We start from the raw sequence: 25,590 nt of genomic DNA on the forward strand, positions 1-25,590 counted from the left end.
TTCATTCTGCATTTCATTCTCCTTGAAAGACCTTTGTGAACATCTCAGCTTTGCAATAGAATAATAAATAGTGCAATGGACAACTTGCTTAGTCATTGCCCTACTTAATGGAAAATACCTAAGCAAAAGAAAACTAGAATTTCTTTCCTTTCACCTTCGTTCCCTTGTTGAAAACATGCAGATTTTTCTGTACTAAATCTCGATATGCACCTTTATGTTACGGATTTGATAGCTTACTTCTTGGTGCCATCTAGTGTATTTTATAGCATATAGCAGAGCTAAATTTGAAATTTTTGTAAAAGGGGCGGCCACTGAAAGTGATTAATTCGTATTAATCATATAAAAGGGAGAAAAAGACAGACTATAATTAAGTCTATTATTTACTGGTTTTTTACTAAACAGTAAAGATTTTCTCCCCCTGTAACATAGCTCTCTCTACGTACTATATATTCTCTTAGGCATTGTTCAGCTCTTTTGACCCTGCATCTTCATTCAGCATCATTTGTCTCATCTAAAGAAAGTCTTTTAATTCTTTACATCCATTTGATTCATCTGGGATCTATGCAAACTTTTGAGTTTTAGGTATACATTTATTAATACCTTTTTAATAATCCAAATATGAAATATTATAACTTGAACTATTTGATAAACATAAAACGCTGGAAAAATTGAATATTCTGAAATTACAAGCATTCAGTTTAATAGCTGAGTGTTACAGTTTCCAAAAAATATGTCTTACCTGGCATTTGTTTGCAAGGCACAGCCAGTCTGATATTTTGATTATAAATACAAGCTAGCCAACAGACAAGTAAGCATTTTCAGCATTGAAAATGTTCAAAAATCCAGTGAACGTCCTTCACTGTCTATTTGGAGCGCTCTAATGATATTTCACCTGTGTAAGCAACTTCCGTTTGACTGACTGCTGTAATTATTAATAGCTAAAATCTATCTTGAAATTAAAGTGAGTGATTATCAGGTTGCCAGTGGCTGTATTTCTTGTGTTTTCCTTATAACTATCTTGATAAGGAATTAAATAAGCAATTAAATATATTCTGAAGTTGTTACAATTTGCTTTTTACTACATTAATAGCTAAACATATGCTGATACACATTGCCCAGAGAGGTTGTGGAGTCCTTATCCTTGGAGATACTCAAAAGCCATCTGGACATGGTCGTGGGCAACTGGCTGTAGGTGACCCTACCTGAGCAGGTGACCTCCAGAGGTCCCTTCCAATCTTAACCATTCTCTGATTCTGTGATCTTCAAACAAGAAATTCAGCTTCTGGCACAATATTATTTCCCCTATCTTTTAAGGAATCTGAATGTGACAGCTGGTTTTGTTTGCCACAGATATCAATGTTCTGTATTGTTCTGGTTTAGTGGCAGTCTAATAATTTTAAAACATTCAGTAGTAATGTCTGGTACTTCCGTTAAAGGATTTCATAAAAGTGCCTTTTCATATTGTAAAAATTATAGGCTATCATACTGGGTATAAGCTTAGTATGGCTTAGTCACAAATGCCTGTGGATATTTCAGAAAAGGAACAAGTGCAGGGCAGAGGAAAATAGGATGAAGAGAATGTTTTTAATCTTGTTTGCTTGATATTTCTAAGCGACAGGATTGTACTGCTTTAGGGTCGCCTCGTGACAGAAATGCATTGCATGCTTAAGACAGTGCCTACCTACTTCAGGTGTTGAAGAGGCAAGGGTATTCCTGGTAGGCTCTGCAATCACTGAGTACCGTACTATCTTTATGTTGACTGAAAAAGAGACTCCTAGACTGGCAGATCTGTGAACATAGCTTTCTACATCTGCAGGTGTCCGAAGGACAGTAAAAAGATGTATAAGATTAGCATGACCCCTGAATCTCTCCCTTGATTTTATAAGGTCTGCAATAACATTCAGCAAGGTAAACATGGTGGTTCCTTCAGCTTTTTCTGAATGCGTGCAAATGAAGCAAAGAAAGTGGAGAAGCAGGGGCAAAAGGAGCTCCTTTATTCTTTAACCACTTCTTATAATGTATTACAGATTGGTAGGAAAAATACAACAGTAGTGTGCTGTAAAATGATATGTCTTTGCATTGAGATCAGTACAGGAGGGTGAATAGCACAGTATTAAAGAGAACACCTGAGACACTAAGGTGAAGAAAAAAAGGCCAATTTGCAATACAAAAGTGGCATAATTTTAACATCTCATGCATTATTAAATAGCCTATGATTTTTGGGTTACATTATGTCTCTGCTATTTTAAGAAATGCGTAAAAATGCTGTGCAGTATTATTTCAATAAAGCTTTTATGTAACTGTATAAAATTGCAGTATATTACTGCAAATGTACAGAGCCTTATTGCAGGGGAGTACATTAAGATAATGCTAAACCAAGGACATTGTAATATATGTAATAAATCCTATATAGTAGTTTTGATTTATCATATTAGTATAAGAGCATTATTTTATCCAGATGACCACAGAGTTTACATTACAGACAGTTGCCAGAATTATAAACATTGCAAATTGTCATAAAGCAATTCTGAAACCCGACTGATGAAGGCTTTCAATTGTGCTGCCTAGTGCTTAAAGCCTACTGCTGTGGATACCAAAGCTAGAAGCAGCCAGTTACACTCCGATAACAAATTGCAAATACACAAAACATTTGTAACATGCTGGGTAGACTTTCATTTGCTAAAATGGTTCATTCCCCAATTGTACATACAATGAAATTACCAGAGTGTTGTTTAACATTTCAAGCATTTAAGCATAATGAAATCATCTTGGAAATCATGATCTTGTGGTATAAACTTTGTTAACAGGCTTTTGGGACACGGAGAACCCCTAGCATACACAAAAAATGCTCAGCAGTATGAATTGTATCAAGGTATGTGTGGGTGAGGTTTATCACTCCTGATTACAGATAGATTTGAGGAGTGGAGCAGCAGCGAGATATGAACCCCCTTATCTTTCCAGCCTACAGAGAAAGAAGCACAGGAAGTAAAAGCTACTGAGCTATTGACATCTTCAGGCTTTCTGTTTGTATCATTGTCATCTCCATAGTATTGGAGCAACTGCATGAACAGATCCATTACCATGGTGTTCAAATATATATATTGCTAGTTCGAACTCTTTCTCTGTGTTAAATACGTGTTATAATAGGACCCAATCCTCAGTGGTTTCACAAAGTATTGCCTGAGTTAACATACAGTGTTAATTCACTTTCATTGACACATCACTTCAGGTGGGGGGTGCGGGGGCAGTGTTTTGTTAAGTATGAAAGGAGAAAGGACACAAAGGCATAAAAGAATAATATTTAACAATGTTAAGATGATATTACAAGGGAGATTTGCTATTATGATGCATACAATCTCACATTGTTTTCAAAAGGAATTAAATGTATATGGTTCCAATAGTCTTCATGTACGTTCAGCAGAGAACCTGGAGTAAAGTAAAAAGAAGTCTGACATTTCCATAAGCCATTGCAACGACTTCTGTTGACTCTACAGTCTTTCAGATCTATTTTAATTTCAGTTTTGAAAGTCTGAAAACGGACTTTTTAGGCAAATTGCTTCCAGCAGCATTTTTACTTTTAATTTCCCCAACTATAACTTTAACTCCAGTATTTTTTCAGAGGGTGAGCTTTTTTCTTCTACTTACTGTCAGTCTTTACTGCAAGTTATTTTTATAGAGGTTTTGCTATCATTTGCATTCAGGATTTATGGCATTTTTCAAACAGCTACTCTTTTTTTTTTTTTTTATGACTGACAGCTACTAAAAAAAAAAGCAGTGGAAGGGAAACTTTTTTTGTATATGATCATGTATAGTCTTAGGTTTATCTGTTTGGGGTTTTGATAAATTTGCCTGTCTGCTTATGATAGTGATACTTGCCTACTAGTTATTGTCACTTTTGTCCCTTCTGATCTCTATTAGATACCAGCAGTGGCTTGGAGTTAAGTGTCTCAGACTATTGGGGGTTTCTTTTTGATTGCTTGTAAGCAGAATTATGTTGTCCTATATTAGCTTATTTTTAAAAAAATATAATAACTCAAGTGCCTATTCTTTTAGGGAAAAAAATATTTCTTCTGAAACAACTGTTAAAGGTGGTGAAACATGATTAGACACATCAGAGCTAGACAGATTGTGTATGAACTTCAGTGAAAGGAATATAGTTTTACAGAAAAGATTTTGGGGAATGTACTAAGGGCTCAGGCAGGCTCATAGAGAATATCCCGAAGCCCTTATTACGTGAGTGATGTCTGGCTAGCACTAAAGCCATTTTCAGCATGTTAATGCAGAGGAGGAAGTGATACAACCATTTGCCTGTAAGTATCTTTAGTAATTTTACCTAATGAAACTTTAGGAATGCTATGATGTTATTGGGTTTGCTTCTGAAACATTGCATTTATGAGCCTGACTTCAAATACAAATCCAAAAATAACCACAGTAATTTCCTTAATTCAGAATAAAATGGGTAATTTTGCATTCAGCAATTTTCAGCTTTCCTTTCCAAACAAAAATCTTTCAGTGTTGAAAGAAAGTAAAGTTTCTAATGGAATTAAAATGGGAAAAAAAAAGGGGGGGGGGGGGGGGGGGGGAGAAAATGAAAGTAAAAAAAGCTAAATGGAAGTAAAAATATTAGTTAATTCCATTGAATCACTAATGCTGGATGAGTCTATGAGCAGACTACTTATGTTGTTCTAACACAACTTGTTTTAAATATCCATTAAGGACTTGTTTGGATCATAGTTCCACAGTGCTTCATGCTGATCTTTTTAACCCACTCAGAAAAATGAAATTATACTAACATTACAGATGATGAGCCTTAGCAATGAAAAAAACCTTGTCTTCCTTTAGGTGAAAAATTATTCAGATTCAAAGTTGAGTCTTGCCTCTAACTTGAATTCCTTTACTGTCAAAAATTCATGTATTGTGGTCTTTTTAACTCTCAAATTGGTTGTGATAGCCGAAGGATTTCGTCAGGCCACTTTGTAGGTGATACATTGTAGTGAAGCTATCTCTGCCTTAAGTATGCTCTTCAACATCTAAGAGATTTGCCGAAGGTCTGAAAGTCTGTGGAAGAGCAAGGACTTTTCCCATACTACAGTTCTTAGCACATTCTAATCCTACCATATCTTCTGCATAAATACAGCAGGACTCATCAGAAACAGAACAGTAATGAGCCGTGGACTACCAGAGGCTTTTAGTCAAAACGCAGATGACTGTTTGGCAGTCATCTGTTTGATGGGTTTTGTGCTTTGATTTCTAGATATTTAACAGGTTTAAAACTTAATTTTCAATGGCAACTGCTCTTCCTGAGAAATGAGACATTCCACAATCATCATACAGCAGACACTTGTGCCTTCGGGACATTCATAACACTGAATGTATTGCTACTGACACTTGGAGACTAGACAGCAGAAAGGCTACTTTAGATTTTATCAATTTTGTCTGCCTTAGCAGCTCTATTAGCTGATTCCTAGAAAAATTGACATGATAGATGAAAATGTAAATTTACAAAATTCCAGGTAAACGTCATGTTTTCTTATCACCATTTTCAACCTTAACTCGTAATAGTGTTTTCCTTTATGTTCCAGAAATGGCTGATGGCCCTTAACAGTTAGGAAGTGTTTGTAAACTTATCGTCTCTGCACAACAACTCTTTGAGATAAATTGCCTTAATCTGCCTTGAATCAAAACACATTTAGAAACAGATGTAGTATTATTTTACTTCAGAGCATCTTAGAATATAATTAACAACGTTCTAAAACGGGCATTTCAATGGTTTAAGGCCAGCAGGGTGTGACATAATAAACAAGACATCATTTTCACTGCTTTCACTATACAGAATGTGGCCTTTTCCTAACTTCCTTTACTTCAGTATTTTTAACTGGATATTAAATTTAATGATTGTGGAATTGCTTTTAAACATTAACTGAAATACAGACATAAAAGGTGGTTTGAAATTGAAAAGGAAAGTTGTAACTGTGTTATAACATGCACATCTTTTAATCACACACATAAGCATGTGTCTGGTGCTTTGATATTATTTACCTGTTCTCGTATTCTGGAATTTGAAATATTAAAAAAAAAGCTTTATTCCACTGAGGGCAAAGAATTAGGGCATGTGGTTCACTAGATACAGAGGTTTTGCTGTCTTTCCTAAAGCTCATGGTTAAGTAAGCCATCCTTACAATATTCTCCGCTGCAAGTTGGTTAGCGGACCCTGCTCGAGGTCCACTATTACATTTTGCTCATATTACCTTACCCTTTCCCTTTAAAGGCTGATCCATACCCATCCAAGACAACTGTGAAGAATTGTATGTCAGTTCTCACAATACTGAGTAAGTGATAAATAAATGTGGATGGAAATTCAATATAAAAGAAGTTAATACGTCTGAGAAGTAAAACACAGTAAAGGAGGGGAAGATCTTAACTCTGTGAATAGAATAGTTGGCTCTGAATCAGCAGCTGCTTCTCAGGAAAGGTTTTGGAACTTTATAGGCTCTAATATTCTGAGAAACAATTTCTGAACAATCTATGAAATACGCCACGTCAGTGCTCAGTAGCAATTAAGAAAGCAAAGAATAAATCCTTATGAAGTAAGAATGGGGAAAAACAAAAAAAAAAAAAAAAAAAAAAAAAAAAAAACAAGCAAACAAACAAAAAAACCCCACAACCCCAAAAACACCAAAAACCGAACAAACCACCATGATGCACAGATCTGAACTGATAGGGCTGCATTATCCCGCCTTGTTTTTGTCATTTTGTTGTCTCGTGTCAAAAAGGAGAGTGCTGAAGTTAAAGGAAAAAAGACAAGAAGGATGATCTAAGAAAGGGAATGTTTCCGTTCAACAGATTACCTTGAGATTTTCTAGTGTGAAAAGAAATGTTCAAAAGTGTTACAAAAGATATCTACAACATCAGGAGTGACATGAGAAAAGCAAACGGGCAATAATTTTTCATTTTCTAATAGAAGAACTTGTTTGTGCATACATGAGAAAAGGAGACAAATTCAAACAAAGCGAAGTAGATGCTTAAGTAATGCTTTCATACATAAGCAGTGGAACAGTGCCACACTGTGTACATGTTCAAAGTTGGCATGGGTTTAGAAAGGGATCAGACAGGTTCGTGGAGAAAAAATCTCTCTTAAGGACTCTGAAACATGTGTGATTTAAGACATCCTTTGCTGCAGGTCACGAGAATATGAATGTGACTTAATGTTGCATTATAACTATCCTTTTTTGTAAGATGACAGTTTTGTCCATTGTCAGAGATAGAATAATGGTACACATGCACATTGGTCTGACCTGGTGTAACTGTTTTAACATTCCTGCCGCCTTATATGATTGCACCAGATACAGCAGTCCTGTATGTTTCTCCCTGCAAGTCACTAATTTGCTGGTTGGCCTGCTTAAAAATCTTGAGACAATACTGAATTGCTTTTGGATGCTGTTGGTCCTAGACACTAGACACACCTAGCATCCAGTGTAGATCAACAAGTCCAGAACTCTGCCTGACCATCTTTTGCCAATAGCGGAAGCAATTTTCTAATCCTGAATACTCTGAAATATTCTTTACAAGTAACATATGAAGCAACACTGCCTCATTCTCAAAGCTCGTGGCTATAAGTATTACAAAATGCCCCACAGATTCAAGTTCCTGGTATGCTTTGGTCCATCCTTTTTGGATCTCACCCTCCAGTATTTCTTTGTACAAATCCACAATTAATCTGAGATCATCAGTGTTACACAGAGGTAAGAGTTGCTGAACAGCTTAATAATGATATACGTTCCCCATCTTACACGGTTCCCTTGATAGCATGCAACCCACCACCCCTACAGTCTTTTTTGTTCCTGGATTTCAAGGACTACACTAGGCCAGACCAAAAAGTCTCTCCATATTTCAGTGTGCTGCTCAGCCCCCCTTAGTGCCAAGTCCAAGGAAGTATTCATAGCTCCGTGGGTATGCTAATGGGATTTGTACTGACTTCAGGGGAGTGGGTTTTCTCTGTTTTGGAGTCTGCTGTGATCAGTGGGCCAGCAGGAACAGAGATAAAAATGAAGTATGAAAGCCTCTAAGGATATGCAGGATTTCTAGTCTCTATTTCTTGATTAAATGTGTTGCAGCCTGGTTGTCACACAAAGCCTGACCTGCTCGTGAGCTCACTCTGACAAATGCTTGTTGTTATCAAAATGTAGAAGAATTGCAGGAAGTTAATGTCCCTTGCAAAGTCCAGACTTTCCAGGTTTTGGGCCACATTATTTGTCCTTGAAGAACATGCCAAAACGCAAACTCCTCCAGAGCAACTGCATTGCAATTCCTGCTACAGGAGCTCCCGGGCCCATTTGGAATGTGTCAGGTACTCAGTGGGGTGGGTTGACCCGGGCCGGCAGGTAAGCCTCCCCAGGCTGGATCGCTCAGTCACCTCCAGCAGGGTGGGGGGCATTTGGAAGGACAGAAGCAAGAAAACTGATGGGTTAAGATAAAGACAGTTTAATAAGTGAAGGAAAAGAAAGAAAAAAAGCCAAATGATGCAAAAGCAATGATTTACCCCCGGCAGACCAATGCCCAGCCACTCTCCAAGCAACAGCTACTTTGGAAAGATGATCTCCCAGTTTTCATTGCCAAGCATGACCTCATACGGTATGGGATATCCCTTTGGCTAATTCAGGTCAGCTGTCCTGACTCTGTCCCCTCCTAACTGCCTGCACGCTCCCAGCCTATTCAGAGTGAGAAACAGAAAAAACCTTGATGCTGTGCAAGCACTGTTCAGCAACAGCTAAAACATTGATGTCTTAACACTGCTTTGGTCACAAATCCAAAACACAGCACCATACGGGTTGCTATGAAGAAACTTAACTCTTTCCCAACCATACCCAGTGAAGTGCTTGCAGTATTAGAAGTGTCATGGTAATAATAATAGGATAGTGATAGTAAAAGCTTTAATATATCAGCATTTTTAATTGAAAGCATATTCTGGGGGGGAAAAAAATCTTTTATTTTGCCGCTGAATGTGATACAGTGTAACAGTTAGGCTTTTCACTGTTCACCTTTTTTCTCTTTGCCATGCATAATATTTCAAAATCCTTAATTTTTGAAACATTATCAGAGTAACAAAAGAAAAAAATGGCATGTATCTTTGTTTCAGGTGAGGAGGCATTGTCTGGTGTCGGCATGTCCTGGCCACAGGACAGGTCTTAGAAGCAAAAAGTTTCCATATGAAGAATGCATGTCACATAAGCTAAAAGGGAGTATGGCTTTGTCTTCCTGGAGGAAGAAAGGGTCCTGACTTTCTCCCATGAGTTAATAAGACATGTCAAAAATGAGTAAGATAGATCACTAGTACTTTTTCATATCTCAAAAAAGAAAGAGTGTGTGATATTGCCTCATCAGCCACAACTCTTTTGCTGGGAGATCACTTGTTTTCATTCATAGGTCAGAACCCAGCTGTGAATCCTGAGAGCCACTGTGAACATTGCACTAACTTCTTCTGGAGCGGTGGGAAGGAAATTTTTTTTCTTGTCATCAGATTGGCTGGAATAAATTGTGTTTGGGGGATTTCTTACAGGGTCTCTGGCGTGCATTTGAAAAAACTGCTGTTGCAATATGACAGGTGGTAGGAACATGCTGCAGGTTGTGCTTTTCAGAGGTCTGTGTTCCCTGGCAGGCAGGAGTGCAGTGGCTACAGAGCAATATATTTGTTGAAATGATGATGAATGGGCAATGAGGTTTTTTAATAGCTTGGGTAGTAAGAGGATGATGCCTTTTCTCCAGGATACTTAACCTTCATAAAATAGGACATAATACTATTTCAGGCACTGCCTGCAACTGTTTTAGAATGAGAGAGGGTCCATTACTGGCCATCCCCTGGCAGGTGATGATATATGAGGAAGGAGTGATTAATGTACGTTTTGTGATCCTCTATGATTTATGCTCATGATTCTTAGATGAATTCATAGTTCTAGTGCTCCTTGCATCTTATTGTATCACATCAGCAGCACAGCTTAGCTATGTATGCAAAAATATATTTGATAATAACAAATAGAGTGCTAAAGGGGCTCCACAAAAGCTATGTTTTTCTTGTCTTCCCTAAAATTTGAGATTTATGGAGTCCTCTGTGAAACAGAGTAGCTTGCCTGTTTGGGGCATAACTGCACCACTTTGGAGATAAAGGTGACCCTTAGATAAAATGGAAAAATATACCAAAATCCTAGTTACAGTTGCATATATTATAGACTTTCTTTAAAGCCATGTCAATCACTTTTTATGTGTCTTCTACTTACAACTTTCACATGTACAACTCCAGATATTCTTTATTTACTAAGTCATTCCATAATATCTTTTTTTTTTCTATTTTTGGCATTAATTACAGATACTGTCACTGTGCATGACTTAGTCTTTAATAGTAACAGTGTAATTACTGCCATATATAAGTATTGTGCTGTATAGGACTGATTTTAGCAATAAAAAAATTAACCCTCCTTAAAACATCAGAAGCTGCATAGTATTTTCTCTGCACAAGTGATGCTGCCATAGCTACCACCTGTGGAGTTGAACAATTACAGCACTGGAAAAGCTTACCATAGAAACACCCTAGCAATGAATCACTCCATTCTTCCAGTACTGCAATTTCCAGTCTAGCATAAATCCAATTGCTGGAACACAGGAAACAGATAAATGATACCTTGGCATAAACACTGCTTTAGATTATACTAGAAGACATAGAATTATATTACACACAGAAAATGCATTTAAGGGTAGTCATCCAAGGTACAGAAATTTCTGCCAGAAAAGATTTTGTGCGCTGCAAAATCTTGGAGGACTCAAGCCAGCAACTGTAACACAAACTGCTCTTACTCTGCTTTCTTTACAATCACGGTGCAGATTCAATCCCAGCGAAGATATTCCATGTTCAGTTACATTAGCAAAAATTTCTGCCAGAGGTCCCCTTCCTGCAAATGCCACTGTGACACAAATTTTATTGCTGTTTGACAGTTTCAAAGATTATGAATATTAACATATTTTAAACCAGTTCATTTACTCACCTCTTTGAGTTCTTTAAAAAGAAATGGTAGGTACAAAAGGGAAGTGAGATGTTAAAGGAGTTTGCTCATCATATAACGGAAGATACTATTTAACTCTAATTGTTGAATTTACATTTTAAATAATTTGGTAGAAAAATTATTAATAAAAGTTTATAATAAACTATGGTTTATATCATATGCAGTTAAAGATCTGTTAAAGCCCTTATCTCATAGGTGATACAAAGTTAAACTGACCTAAAAATTCATGCTATTGATAATGACATTCCATATTTACATAGGTCACGTATAAAATAATTTCACAAGACAAATTTAAAAAAATGAAATGAAAGCAAATGGAAAACTATACCTGTTTTTGACAACAACATATCATTTATTATTTTTCTACCCCTGAGTGCACATCAATTTAGCACAGAGTTTATATATCACAGAGAACACAATTCAATCATAGCTGTGCATCAGTAGGACTTCCCACCTTCTTGCACCCTTTCCTTCAATATCCAATATTAAAAGAAATTAATTACCAACTCTGCATACAAATCCAATATTTTTTTTTATTTTGGAGGCATTTGATTTGTATCACATCCTCATTTGTCATACAACAGCATATTTTTGAGTATTAACTTTTCAGGATTACATGACCTTGAGTAAAGCAAAAACTTTTTTTTTTTCTTTTTTTTTCCTTCTTTGTAATGAAGAGAAGATCGTGCATCAAAGAATTCAGCTGTTTTACCAGCTTCTGTAATTGCTAAGTGGTTTCATGGAGATCTTTGTCTCCATTAAGGTATCTGCCACTGCGCTGAAGATCATGATCCTCTTGAAAACATTCATCTGCTTCAGACACAAGCTGAACACTCACACCGTGGTCTGACTCTTCAACACATTAAAAGCTATTGTGCTGGAAATTCAGCCACAAGTAGGAGTTTCAAGAGAAACATGTTCTTTGATGTGAAAGCTATTTAGTTGTGGGGGAACCTCAACTCCAGGGCACTGCCTTCCAGTCCTGAATCTCTCAAAAAGGTTTTACAAAGCACATCACAAAAAGGAATCAGTTAGCAAAGAAATTGTTCTCCTTTGACGAATAGTTGTATAATTCATTTGGCTAGCACAGATGACATTCCCACTTTTAATTTTTGCACCTGTAAAATAAGAAAATGCTACATAACCTCAGGTTCTGTCAAGTTCTCATGATCATAGGGTAATTTATGGTACAGGTGTCAAATAACATTTGGGCTCCAAGCCCTGTTCTAGCTTAGTCTTTAAGTACGCAAGTCTCTCAGAAGCTTTCTGGGACCATTTTTCACTTCTTTAGAAGTTAAGAACTTTGCAGCTAGCAATGCAAGAGTGAAAGAGTCTGTTACTCTGGACCAGCAGTAACCAGTAGGGGACCTGCCCCTACCTTTGACCAAGCCTATAACAGAAACTGAGAGAACTGAGGTTCTGCTCTGTATTCTGGGGTCAGTTTTCTTTTTTGTCAATAAACTTCTAATATTAATGCATAATCAGGCCAGAAGTAGAGAATGGGATTCCATTCTGCCTTCTTCCATCTAAGCACCCCAAAATTAAATTTCTGATTCCAATTATGCCTAATTGTGTTACAGTGTGTGAAAAGCTGTGACTTTTCAAGAGCACCACAGATATCAATAGAGCTGTCCTGATTTGGCTGTCCTGAACCTAGAAGCCTGGGATAACTCCAGGCACCTACTGTCATTACCAAATCAGTATGTACACACAAGCAGGATGTTTAACTTCCTCCTCCAAATTATTAACTGAGCTGTTGGAATAGTCAGTCGTGCTTACTGGCTCTAATGTGCATTTCACTTATAGGAGCATTGATATCAAAGGAAGACATTTCTGCAATAATATTGCAGCTGATATGGACCTGGTAACTACTTTTGTTATAAGTTGATTGAAGGAGTTAAAGAGGAAGGGTTAAAACATATTCTTTCCTCTGGCTACATTAGACCTCTGTCTTTAGATTACATGCCTTTTTTTTTTTTTTTTTTTTTTTCTCTTAAGTCACACTCACTTCCATTATGTGGTAACTTCAGAAGAAACATGTGACCACAAGACATCGCAGTTCATTCTGTGCTTGTTTCTATGGATACACAAAAGGCATGCCTTTAAAGTAAAATAAAGAGATAATGGTTCTAGAAAGGCGCAACTAAGTTAGTTTTCATGAAGATAGAATGAGTAGTAATATCAATATATGCTATTAAACTGAATAAAAGCCCTGTTTTCCTTGAGGGATTAGCAGTCAGGATGTAACATCCCACAGTGTTTTCACTGCAGTTGGTAACAGTGCTAAGTAGATTAAAGCTAAGTCAAATAATGTCTGATTCTGCTTCCATGATCTCCTCATTCTGCTGTGTAGACATAGCCTCAAAACTTTATGGAAAAAACCAATAGACCTTTGGAATCACCATTCTTACTACTGAATCAGTGGGGTAGAAGTGTTTCTGTCAGAAGAGTACACCTTATGTCAGAGACTGAAGCATTCCATCCAGCAGCAAACAGGTGTTTCAGTAAAATATTAAGACATTAGAATGATAGTGTAATATTAGATTTTATTAGGAATTGTTCCAGTACTTTCATTTTACATGGGTAGACATCATAGTGATGTACACTGGAAAATAAAATGTTCAGAAGACATGAAGAAGCTTATTTACATTCAAAGGTTAATATTGTCGCAGACACTAACTTGCTAAATGTTGGTTATAGACACCCTATATCCAGAAGACAATGTAAAATAGTACGTCTGCTTTTTCCACAAAACCACTCTAAACATTGCTATGATTAAATGTAATTGATCACATATGTATTTCCAGTCTGAATTCAGGTTTCTTTAGTCATTCATTAGTAAGTTCAAGTGTCTTATTTAAAAGAATGGCCTATTTCCACTCCCCTTAAGTTTGCAAGATAAGATAGCCTGTAGAGCCAGACTGACAGAATAGCTTCCTTTTATTCTTCTGCATAAATGTAAAGAAGTGAATTGGCATCATGATATCAAGGAAGAGGAACTGACTTGTTTCTCTGAAGGAAGTCTGAAAGCAAATGTCAGTACTGCTAATAATGCTGTGATGCAACGGTTTTCCTCTAACATAAATTCTCTTGTATTTTAGTTTTTCGTGATAGTCATTTACCTTTTGATGCAAATATGTCAGACTGCCTGGCTTATCTGACCTCTTGAGTGCAAGCTAGAGAGAGACTAATGTCATAGCATTTAAATTAGGTCTGTTTGAGAAAATGATACACAAATGGCCTTTTCTACCAATTAGAAAGGTCAGCTGCAAAACAGACTTTTTCTGTTGCATTTTGCATTAGTTTAGCCTGGTGTGTCACCCAGCTATGCTAATTTTTTACAATGGAACAACTCTAACAAGTTACACTTCTTGCACATTTGAAAAATGCCAACACTCAGTTTTATACCATTTGATTTCACAGGTTTTAGGGCACCTTATATCCTTCATAAGTCATAGCCATCATCCAGGAATGTGTGAAATTCAGAGCTGAGGCAGCAATCAAAGTAAAAGGTCAACCTACAAGACAGAACAACGCAAGCTACTGATAGACTACATTGTAAAAAAAAAAAAAATGAAAGCATATAATGATTGCTAACTTTTGACTTCAGTCAATGTTGTCAGTGGTTCTAGTATTCATCACTTCTCTCGCCCTTCTCATGTTCAAATAGTTGTGCAAACTTAGGCAATTAGTTTTTATAAAAGCTTTGTGCAGTCTCCTATACATCATCTTTAATTTGTAGTAGGAAAAAAGTGTGGTAGGCAGGTCGGTATTTGGTTCTTCAAACACACTTAGGTTCCTGACTGCTTTTTGTTTTCAGGTTTTGTGACCTACCTTTGATGGCATTTAAGGAAACAGCTTAGTCTGAGTTGGTTGTCAGTATTCAGATAGACCCATGGGCAAAGGGAATCTATGAAGTTTTCCTTAACCTCCTACAGTTCAGGTAACACATGAACAGAAATTCTGTGCTGCAGGGATTTCTTGCTCCTTCTGAGAGCTGGTGGCATCCCAGAGAAAAGATGCACAAGAAGATAGTGCTGTGGCTTTTTTCTCCTCTCTTATTCCTGACAGTAGAGGAAGATACCGAGACATTGGGGAAGTAGGTGAATCTCAAAGAGATGGGAAGAAAGAGACAGAGGATAGACAGCCACAAGCTTTAAGAGACTGTTTTAGAAGTTTAAAAAATGGTATTTTGTTGTTGTGGGACATCTTTATACTACATACAACATGGGAGTGCAATGCCTGATGGCGGCCCATTTTATTATTCTTGTTCTAAGATCCACAAAGATCTAGGGTGCTTAGATATTTTTTTTTTTTCTGGATTTCAGCACCACACATTCCATGCTTACAGTGTAATTAGATATATCTCCAGTGTTTCATCATCTTAGCCCCAACAGTGGGCTAAGAATTAGCTCTATACTTTATCTCCCAGTGTGTGTGAGGTGACTCCTGAAAATCAGTGTTCCTCAAACATGACCTACCAATTCGGTTACATCTTGTGACTGATGATGTGCTAGTCTAAGGGCCGCACAAAGCTCTTGAGAACTTCCCAGAGTCTTATTTAAATTCTCTAGGAGTTCTTTATGTTAGAGTTAAAGTTCATCAAAGAAACCACAGACTGAAAAGGCACATAGGTGTGAATTACCTTCTGAGGCAGAGACCTTGAACATTGGTAAGGAAACTTCCATTATCTAGTTTGTGCCAAACAGAGAATTTCAGCTAATCTACTACCTTTCGTAAGCACTAGATTTGTAGAAAATACGGTAAGTGGAATTGCTTGTGTCATTCCTATATCACCTCAAACTTCATAATAGGTTTAGATTAAAGTTTCAATATAAATGAACTCAGCCAAGTTAGAAATGAACTGGAGCCAAGAAGACAGTTTCTCCACAGTTGGTGTATCCACATTCAGGCAATACATCACTGCCAAACTGTTAGAATATGATGTTGGGGCACTTTGAGTCACGTTCCTCCACATGGCCGATGTGCACAGGACATCCTATGGATCTTTGGAGACCTCATCATTGTCTAAATCACTGTAGCTGACTTCCAGTACTGCTAGTTGTCTCAGGTACTGATGCCTTCATCTGTGGCAGTCCACTTTCCTGGGGAGTTCACAAGATCTTCCTTGGATGGGTATCTTGCCCTCACACTTGAGAGGAGCAGTCTCCAGAGACTGCAGATTGCTACCTCATTTCCAAATCTTCTCTCAATTCCCCAGCTTCTAACAAAGGGTCGCAGCTGCTGGGCTTCCTTGCCTTCCAGTTGCTGACTGTTGGCCCCATTTCCCAGCATCAGAGCAGCCAGGGAGCAATCCACTCACCTGGCTGGTGGCTGTAATCTTTCTGAATATCTTGAAGTTCTGATGAGGTCAGGGACCAGGTAGTTTCTGCTTCCTTTCTAAATTCTCTCACTCCTTCCTCCAATTTCTGTGTCACAGGACCGGCCTGTTGATCAAATCCTTCCTCTTCTTCCTCCTCCCTTGCTGATCAATGATACGGACCTGTTGTTCTTTTAGTCCACTTTTTCAATACTGAGGTAATTACTCTCGATATTATTGTTGTTCATGTCCCTATCTCAACCGTGGTGTCCCTAGATGTAGTTTGGGTCCCTACCTCAACCACAGTCCTCTGAGAGTACTGAACTCTGGCTTGATGGTCCCAGGCCAGGCCCCAGTACAGTGCTAGAAGCTGTTGGTTTTCACTGGGGTAGGCAAGGCACCCTTCTATCAGGTGTGCCAGGGTTTCTTGCCTGTTCAGGTTTAAAGTCCCATGTTATGGGAAGTGATAACTGTCCTAAGAATCTGCCCAAATCCTTCCACACACCCTGCACCCTGGGACCAGCCACCTCGGGGCACACTTCAGTATTGCCTCAGCCAGAAGCTGGGGAGCATGCGCACTACTTGTGTTCTTATATAACTTTGGTTGTTCTCTGCGCTATACGGTTTTGACCGCAGTGCTCCTTTACCCCATTTCCCTTGTCTATTGTTATATCCCAGGTGTCTGAGAAAGCTTGCTACATCTTAGTGAGCTTATTTAATAGATTGTTTAATCGGTCAAGTTAATCATTGCTTTAGTTTCAGCCTCTGTTAGTGATTCCTCTGTTTCTTAATTATATCAGTACCGATGGTCAACTCCTTATGATTAAGACTGTTTTTAAAATAGGAAGGGTAATGGGTGCTATATAGATAAAAAGGAAATGCTGAGCCACTGGTTAGTAAGAGTTGAAAGTTGATAGAACTAGTGACAATGCAATGAAGTGGTTATGGAAACTTCTTTCTGTAAGTTGAATTCAGAATGGAATAGGAAGAGTTTGCATCTATGAAAGCTTAAAATAATAAATGCATAAATAAAAAATCTGGTTTAGAAACAGAAAAAAATTATTAGGAAGAAACTGAGAAAGAGAGGGAAGTATAATGAACACCTAGATTTAGACTAACTTTGTTCCTCTTTCCACAGTCAATAGTTCTGGATTTAGATTATAGTCATTATAGTTCAAAATGATTATCTTGTGAGTTTAGAGTAAATACTGTTATTTTACAAACTATTCAAGATTTTGTTCTTCAATTTTGTTTTTATCCATGTCCTCATGATCAGTGTGGCAAACTGTAGCTGCACTGTGAGGAGACTTTGAAATTTTGGAAATTACTAAGTTACATAGCTCTGCAACCTATAAATTCATGTAACAGTGAAGGAATTAATATTTTTTGTGCTAAAAGATTGTTTTAAAATTCTAACATAAATGAGTAATAGTATACAATGCATGTTTCAGGAAAACAGTGCAAGAAGCAGTATGCTGCACAGCAGTGTTCAGTCACTGCTTTGAATACGGTGCTCACAAGTCCTGCTGCAAATAGTAGATACACTGAAGCAAAGGCTGTTTAGGGCCCTAAGGACTGCTGTGAGCAATTGGAAACTTCGTGTCATAAGGAATTATGAGGTATTTTCAAAGGACAAACAAACACTAGGCAGCACGTGGCTTCAGTGAGAGGTGGAGGTCTGGCTTTTACCTTATGCTGTTGAAAACATTTGTGTGCTTCCCTAGCCACGTTTCATATAGTGATAATTTTTATTAACAAAATCATGGCCTTTCAACTTTTTTTTAATTAATTTCATTTTTATAAATACATTTTAGCAGATGATAACATCTATGTACTATATTTTTGCACACAAGGAAAGAGAGAATGTAGATTTAACTGAAAAGACTGGGGAAAGTAGTGGTGTCAGAGATAATTACAACCCTTGCCATAGACCCAGCCCGACAGACCATTATTCCTCATTGCAGACATGGCCAGGGAATGGATTGCTGCCCACATAAATGGTTCTCACCAACCATTACTTGCTGTACTTTTTCCTGAGGGATCCTTAACCATCCACCATTAAGTGTTATGTGTCCAGAAGTGCTTGATACCATATTTGTGTATCCCCTTGTGTGACAGGAATGGTCATAAGTGTCATACGACAGGACAGGATTTTTTATGTGTCACACTTTTTAATGGATGGGTACCCTTCATGCACTGGGGAATCACAGGTATATTCTCCATCTGAGTGGAAAATGGAGATTAAAGAGGGCTTATGTAAGAATCCAGAAGATGTTTCATGATCCTGAAAAATTAGATAGTACTCTGTTAGATATTTGAATGAGTAAATTTTAAAATATATTTTAAGAATCCTAAATTCCTGAAAATGACATTTTTGAAGGTCTGAAATAAGATACTCTGCCAATAAGTGAGAATTCTTCCTTCTTCATCATTTCCATAAAACAAATTCTGTCCTTAACAAGTCATACCTAACTCAAACACAACTCCAGTAAATTTTATAAGGTTTAGGTATTGTTTCAGGAGTATATTCTTGTTCAAGGAAACTCATATACGCATGCTTAATGATAAGATTGAGCAGATGCTCATTGCTATCTAATTGGGATGGATTCGGAATCTACTGAATTCTTACTTGGGTCCTATAAATTAATTTTCTTCTTGAGCTGAGAAATTTTATACATAATGGTCACTTTCTTGTATGTTGGCAGCAGGCAAGGGAGGTGCTAGAACCTTTTTGTCACTCCTGTTCTCCTTTTTGAAGTGGAGTTGGAACTTCCCACTCCAATACTGTTAACCTGGATCAAAGAATTTGGAAGTATTGTTTAAATGTAAGCTCCTATTGAGTCCATGCTAGAACCAGTATAACTCTGAGTATAACCCTGCCTCAAAGAAAACGTAAAGCAAAAGTGTTTTTCCATGAATGCACCCAACCAGTCTGGAAATATTTTCCCTAGGAGTTTTCAAAACCAAATCAGTTAGAAGTGATTTAAACTTGGTTTAAAGAGACCCTGACAGTAGTTATTTATATAAAGAGAAACAATTTAGAAAGTCATGATGGCTTGACCCTGGCTGAAGGCCAGGTGTCCACCAAATCTGCTCTGTTACTCCCCCTCCTCGACTGGACAGGGGAGAGGGACTATAACAAAAGGCTCCTGGGTTGAGATAAGGACAGGGAGAGATCAGTCACTAATTACTGTCACAGGTAAAACAGCATCGACTTGGGAAGAAAATTAATTTAATTTACTACCAATCAAATCAGCGTAGGGTAATGAGAAATAAAACCAAATCTTGAAAACACCTTCCCCCCACTCCTCCCTTCTCTCCAGGCTCAGCTTTCCTACCTCATGGACTGTCTGCAATGGGAGGGACCCCACGTTGGGGCAGGGAATGGGGCTTGCAGTCAGTCCATCACACATTGTTTCCTTCTCAGGGGGAGGGCTCCTCACACTCTTTCCCTGCCCCAACGTGGGGTCCCTCCTATTGGAGACAGTCCATGAACTTCTCCAACATGAGCCCTTCCCATGGGCTGCAGTTCTTCACAAACTGCTCCAGCGGTTTCCAGCATGGGCTGCAGCCCTTCAGGCACAGGCTGCTCCAGTGTGGGTCCCCCACAGAGTCACAAGTGCTGCCAGCAAACCTGCTCCAGCATGGGCTCCTCTCTCCATGGGTCCACAGGTCCCACCAGGAGCTTGCTCCAGCATGGGCTTCCCACAGAGTCACAGCCTCCTTTGGGCATCCACCTGCTCCAGCGTGGGGTCCTCCATGGGCTGCAGGTGGAGATCTGCTCCAGCGTTAACCTCCACGGCTGCAGGGCACGGCCTGCCTTACCGGGGTCTTCACCACGGGCTGCAGGGGAATCTCTGCTCCGGCACCTGGAGCCCCTCCTGCCCCTCCTTCTGCACTGACCTGGGGGACTGCAGAGTTGTTTCTCTCATGTATTTTCACTCCTCTCTCTCCTCTGCTATTGCTCTGCCCAGGGCTTTTTTGCCCCTTCTTAAACATGCTGTCCCAGAGGCGCTGCCACCGTCACTGATGGGCTTGGCCTTGGCCAGCAGTGGGTCCTGAGGCCGGCTGGTATTGGCTCTATTGGACATGGGGGAAGCTTCTGGCAGCTTTTCACAGAAGTCGCTTCAGTGTCTGGTCCCACTCAGTGGGAGGAGGGAGAGGTGGTTTTTAATTCTCCGTGCGGCAGCTAGGAATAATTGCAGTTACTCAGAGACTTAATGTATCGCAGCGATATTCACTGGTTCATTTGCTTATTGCAATGGGTGCACAGCAAAGGGGAGAGTTTTGTAAACTTGAATTCTTAAACACATGGTACAAGAAAACAGAGTAATCAATAAACTTGAATTCTCAAACTTCAGACATAGGGCTATTGTACAAGAAAATAGAGAGGGAAAGAAGGAAAAAAAGAAAGAGAGAGAGTATTCACCACCCTCAGATGCCATGTTGTCTTGATCCACAGTCTTCTATGGGCTGCAGCTAGTCCTTATTTTTTATGGATCACAGCTAGTTCTGAGGTAGTGGGCGCATGCCTGCGCCTCCGTGGGATGCATTTTTATGTCCTCAGTCTCTGCCCAGTTCCTCCCCTGAGGCGGGCCTTTGACCATCAATGCACATGCACATTAGGCCTTGTGGAAAGTTCTCAAAATGAGTCTGGGGATGGTACCTGGGTCTGGGGTCTCTTCCAACCCCTGCTAGAATCATGTGTGATTGACCTTGCCTTCTGCGTGCAGGTGTTTTGCCTCTTAACCTACACGACTGGGCACAGAAAAGGGCCACCCCGCTAATACAAAACGTGTCTCATAATTTTTCAATTCTCGGTATGCTCAGGCAGGGCCAATGCTTAAGACATTCCAAGACTATGGACAATTCTGAATAGTCCCTCACACCCTGTAGCCCCCCCACTACCAAAACCTTGCTACACAAACCCAGCACAAAGTGCTTCCAGTGAAAAGAAAGGAAATTTAAATGAATCACCAGAGCTTGCAGAATAATAAATCCTGATAGGGGAAAAAGGATTCAAAACAGTAAAGCTAACAAAAGCACTCAGAACTAGAGAAGATACCATAATTGAGGAAACCTGGGTGAAAGTACTAAAGCAGCAGGAAAGCTGAATTGATTTCCAGGAGCTGTATAATACAAGGAAAGATTGGCAGATACATCACATACTAGAAAAACACCTGCTGTGCACAAGTAAGAAATGCCTCCTTTATATACTGTCCTTTAATATTTTTAACATTATTGATAATAAGGTTATCCTTCTGGCTGCAATGATTTTCTGTGGATTTGGCTATTGCACAAAGGTTTCAATGGATGATCCCAATCACCTTTGCATTATCCTGGTGTTTTCTAGAAAGAGATTTAATGAATCTTTGCATGAAGGGTAATTCAACTTAAAGTTTAAACTGATAAATATGATGCTCCTTAGGATTTTCCAGTAATTTAAAACATAATGGCAATAGGAATAAATAATAGTAACGACTTTAAAATAAAGTGATTTACATCTACTATTTATTGACTGAAGAAGCTTGGGAAGCTGTCCCCTCCAACTTCCATAGCTTTGCCCTAGATAATACAGTGAAAGCACTAAAAGAACTTGTGTCTTTAAGTATTGAGCCCACTGTGGCATATAGTTTTTGACATTCTCAGCTTAGCACTGTCATTATTAAAGGGTGTTGGGTGTCCTTCCTTTCAAGGAAGACCTTTAGCATACGCTATGAAAATGGCATGTACAGGGCTTTCAGTGTGAATCACAGAGCATAGTACTCCTACTATACAGGTGGAAAAAGCACAGGCATATAGAAAATTATACTCTGCTGTGGAGAGCCACAACACTGTATCACTAGAGTAAAAATTATGTCTATGGCACATTGTACAGAGGGTTTATAATCTTTTCCTTTAAAAACAGGATTAGTTTAAAAGTCAAAAACTGGTTAAATACAGCTGTGTCTGTGTTATTAATGTGTAACAAGCCAGTCTCCTCTGCATTGTGCAATATCTAAAAAAAAAAAGTTACCAAAATCTGTGTTGGCATCCCAAAGCTCAATCTTATACAAAGTTTTGATTTCATTAAATCAGTTCACTGATGTAGTACTGATTCAAGGAGAAGAATTTGAATTACCAATGTCATGTCATACCATGCAAATGCTTCTTGATGATTTTCCTTCTAATCTAATGTCTTGACCAAAGATCAAAGGAATATTTTAACATGGGAAATGATAATAAAAATTGTGTCCCTTGCCATTTCAGAAGAGGATTATAAGAATGTCAGAGAACAGTTCATCTTCCCTACACTTTTTTTCTTCATATGTCATAAGGCTGGTGACATGAGGTGATGGTGCTCTAATATTGTTCTGGTCTCTTCTCCTCCTTTTCTACAATATTTCTGTCTCTTCTCCCATTTTCTCTCACAGTTTGTGACATTCTTCCTTCATATGATTCTGGAAGGTTAGGGTTTTTTTCTCTTTATACTTCTGGAGTTGTCAGTACTCCAGTTTAAAATCTGGAGCTTTTGCTAGTATGCAATAGACACCATGTCTGCCTGATTTTCTTTTGATGACCTATAAATCTGCATCCGTATTAGTAGATAATGTAGTTCAATAGGAGTAGATTTACAGGGGAAATCGATTAGTGCTGAGGACCCAACATCCCCATTATTCTTGCTTCAGGGAGCTTTAACTCACACTAGACCCGGTCTGGCCCCAGGGACTGAATGCCCATTAGCAGCTGGAGAACCTGAGGTGTGAGACAATCTTCTGGTGCAGATTCATCTGAAAGAAATTGAGTTCATGGACTCTTGAGACCACTCCACAATGTGAACCAAGGTGTTTCAGCTGGGGACAACAAGAAGGTTTCATTCAAAACCATGCTCCGGATCTGAACTCAAACACTAATATAAACATATAATACATTTCAGCAAAGCACTCCAAATTTGTTTCAAGATTTGCAGCCTCAAAATTCCAATACTTTCCTTGTTTCTTTCATGCATTATTCACTTTCTTCATCTCATGTATGTAATTATCCAATGATTTTTTCATGGAGCCAAGCACAGGTGTACAGCATATAGGCAAAAGATTCTGACTTGCTGTCCCCTTTCATTTGCTTCTTGTATTTTTAAAGGATAGCAGGACAGCATGAAATTGTGAAATCCACTTGGGAGAAGTCCCTGGCCCTTGAAGCATTTATGTGTTTCTTGCAGCTGAGATTAATTCAGCAGAATATGGGAGACCTTGTCATCTTCTTAACCAAGTACAGTGACAGACTGCTTTTGAGAGAGAATAAGTCATTCAGGACGTCATATTTCAGTATACTAACTCTTGTAAATTGGCTGTGATTTTCTTTCTGTGTAGTTAGCTGTTATATTTTCAAGCTTTGTATTATTTTGTGGAACTTCTAAAAAACTCTTTTCTTTGCCTCATTTGGAATCACTCTTCTTTGTATTAGGGTGTTATGGCATCAACAGTGAAATGTTAGAACATTGCTTATTTTAATAACAATAAACTTACAATTTGTTATGACACCTGCCATTTTTAATCTTCTCCACAACAGCAAAGTAAGACTATAAAAAGAAATAGCCAGTGTTGATATATACAGCTCAATAGAAGAATGTATGAAAATTGGGGGTTTTTTTGAAGTGAAGACTAAAGTCTTATGTATTTTGGCAGTCAGCAATGATGATCTGCCTTTTCTATAAAGAAACAGAAACACATTTGAAAACTTGTTCTAGAGATCATCACCATCAATTATAGATTTCCAGGGAGAATTCAGTTTATTGTTTCTCTTTTAATCAGCTGAACTGTGTAATGCTGATATTAAAACAGTTGAAAGCAGGCTTCTTGATGCTGCACAAACGAAAGCAATCCAGTATCTCATTTACATTCCTCTAGTGGTGTCTGCAGCAGATCTATAAATAGAATAGGCTACACAGAGAAATTTATTATTGCAGCTGATAGCAATTTTCTTTTGCAAAGGTGTCTGGAGGCATTATTCATGAGATTCGTTCTGGTAGACTCTCCAGCTGAGATCCTTGCTCCCCAGAACTGCAGGTGGTCAGTTTAGAAACACACTAATCAACTGCTATGCACAAAGACTGTCAAAAGACTTACTTATTTCCCTCTTCTAAAAAATACAGGAGTTCTCTCAGCTCCATATTATTTTCTCTAACCTGATTGCATGGATATTATAAGCAGTGAACAGATTTTTAGAAATCACATGTATTTGACATTTTATCGCTGAACATCCTGATGATTATGCTGTTATCTGGAAAAAATGTAATGGCTGTGGTTTGATACAGCTGACATCATGTCTTCTGCATTCATACCCACAGGCACATGTGACCTTATCAAGTATAAGGCAGACATGTTTGTATTAAATACTAAGGATATATAAGAATCACAGGAACTGACCTATCTAGCTGTCATGTAATTTCAGTCATAAAACAAGGGGAAAATTGAATAAGACCTTTCATGAAATTATATTTATAATAAGTGTTAGATGGGGATGTCTTAGACTTCTGCTTTCCCTATCTGATTTTGGGTTTCTTACCATATCTGCCATTGTGCTGTATCTATATACTAAAAAAAAATGTAATATATACAAACAGAATATGTACATTTCTCAACATTTGTTTCTATAATCCCTCAAGTCTGATTACAACTTACTTTTCCCTTGTCTATTTAATATTCTTTCTATGATTGAGAACATAAGATAAATGAAAGCAGAGATATTACCTGTTTATTCTGATTCTATTTCAATATAATCACTACTTCAAGTATTCATATTTCAGTTTTTATTTATGACCCTACTGTGTTGTCACAAGCTGTAACACTTGAATGTACAAATGATGTTTCCATTTGCAAAGTAAACTACAACTTTTACATTTTCTGTTTTCACTTTCTTTCCTTTTTTTCAGATGTAATAGAAGAGCTGGTTTTCTGTAGCAGTTACTTCAATTACATTATGAAAGCAGCAGCACAAATAACTAGTGAGACATTAGAAAAGTCACATATCTTACCATGAAAGGAAAGATAAATTAAAATATAAAATTAAACCCAAAAGAACCTGTCAACTCAAATTACCCATAAAGCATTCTGGCATCTCTAATGCCAGATACATAAGCAACATTAAAAAAAAAAAAAAAAGGTTAAGAATTAAGAGCAGCAAAACAAAGGAATGTGTTAACCATGTCAAATGTCACTGATTTTCTGTGAGTTTAAAACC

At 38.1% G+C, this 25,590-nt stretch overlaps 1 protein-coding gene across 1 annotated transcript in view; it reads left to right on the top strand.

Moving 5' to 3' along the window:
- The window catches only part of EYS (eyes shut homolog), an 867,458-nt gene that overhangs the window by 773,878 nt on the left and 67,990 nt on the right, over positions 1 to 25,590 (top strand). The window lies entirely within an intron of this gene.

The sequence above is a fragment of the Falco naumanni genome, chromosome 6 (genome assembly GCF_017639655.2).
Source record: "Falco naumanni isolate bFalNau1 chromosome 6, bFalNau1.pat, whole genome shotgun sequence".
NCBI classification, from domain to species: domain Eukaryota; kingdom Metazoa; phylum Chordata; class Aves; order Falconiformes; family Falconidae; genus Falco; species Falco naumanni.